The sequence below is a fragment of the Phocoena phocoena genome, chromosome 17 (assembly GCF_963924675.1).
Source record: "Phocoena phocoena chromosome 17, mPhoPho1.1, whole genome shotgun sequence".
Lineage (NCBI taxonomy): Eukaryota > Metazoa > Chordata > Mammalia > Artiodactyla > Phocoenidae > Phocoena > Phocoena phocoena.
Genome location: NC_089235.1, coordinates 6,423,939 through 6,425,824, shown reverse-complemented (window position 1 = coordinate 6,425,824; position 1,886 = coordinate 6,423,939).

The window sequence follows — 1,886 nt, the reverse complement described above, 5'->3', positions numbered from 1 at the left end:
AAAGCCACACGTCTGTGGGATGCTGCTGGGAGCCACAGAAGATATTCGCAGGCCCCGAAACCTAACGGACTGTGCCTGGCTGAACTTCTAAATCGCTTGGCACTGCTGCCTCCTCCTTCCCTTCCAGTTTCTATTTTCTTGAACAGGAAGGTTTGTAACGATTATTCTATGCCTGTCTAACCCTTATATTTGGGAGCAGATACCTGGGTCTCTAGGTTCACAGATGGAGAGAAACTGTGTCCCAGGACACACACCAAGATGCTCACTCATACTTTAGATGAGGAGATTATCCCGGATTATCTGTGTGAACCTAATGTAAGCACTAGGGTGCTTGTAAGAAGACAGCAGGAGAATCAAAGTCGGAAGTAAATGATGTCAGGACAGAAGCAGAGACATGGAGGGATACGGCCGCAAGGGAAGGGATGCCACCCGCCTCTACAAGTTGGATGAGGCGAAGAAGAGACCACCCCTGGTGCCTGCAGAAGGGACCTGTGACAGGTCACCTCACACGACAAAAGGGATTTCAAGGATTCGGTTAAGGTTACTGTGGACCTTGTGATGGGAGGTCATCCTGGAGTATCTGGCAGACCCATCTAATCACGAGTCCTCAGAAGCAGAGACTTTCCCGGCCGTCCTCAAAGAGATGTGATGACACTGGAGCCAGAGACATACAGTATTGCCGGTCGTGAAGATGGAAAAGGGCCACAGGCCCAGGAATGCAGGTGGCCTCTCCAAGTTGGAAAGGCAAGGAAACATTTCTCCCCTAGAGCCTCCCCAGAGGAATGCTGCCCTGTTGACACCCGACTTTAGCCCAGTGAGACCCACGTGAGACATCTCACCTATAGAAGAAACCTAGGCTATTTTAAGCCACTAAATTTGTAGTAATTTGTTACAGCAGCAATAAAAGACTACAATAAAAGACTAACCAGGAGGGGTGACCAAAGATGAAATGGTGTCTGGGAAGAAGGAAAAGCTTCTCTCTCATCCTGCTGTAGCCTCCCTCACTCAGGAAATACGTGGCGTCAGCAGAAACGCAGACATTTACGCTGGTAACTCTTCAGATCCAGTCTGGCGGACAGAATTTACATTCCTGTATTTCTACACTCATTTTGTCTTGCAATAGACTACATTCTGGGTCGAACACTTAGAACAGTGTTTAGTATACGTAATGGGTCCTCTAGAACAAAGTGCTGAATGAATAAGTGAATGTGGTCACGACAGGCTCTGCGAGGGACTGGAGTTACTCTAAAGTGCTGGTGGACACATCTCCTCAGCAACTGCTGACTTTTGTCTTTGTTTCTAGTTTAGGATGGTCAGAGTCCTGTAAAATACAAGGCTAAACTGTATTTTCTGACATGAGTAAACAGCTAAATCAGCAAGGAAAAAGGATGTGTAAAATCTTAATAGGAGAAATAATTATCGTATGATCAAAGTATTTCAAAATCAGATACAGATACTTTTCGGTACACATTACAGAAAATTTTTCAAAGCATTTGGTCAGAAGATTTCTTAATGGCTGTTGATCAATGCAGCATCAAGAAACTTTAGTGCAGATTTTACCAAATGCATTTATCAAAATGGGGTTTTGTTCATTTTCTCTGCAAACAAATGTTGTTCCATTAACTCTGATCGTGTATCAAATTGGTTTGCCTGAATATTTAAAAGCTATCAACAGAAGCCAGCCCTTGCAGCTAAAACCTCAAACATATTTCTCAAGATCTATTCCTAGTCCAAATTTGTCTAGACTAAAGCTGGAAGACAGAATAAGAATAAAACCAAAATTTATCTGTATAAATAATAAAAATAACTTTTTACGCTCTAAGTGTTTTCCTCACTAACATGGCACATGACCGTTCCTACATGCTACTTCATGGGTAGGAGCAGTG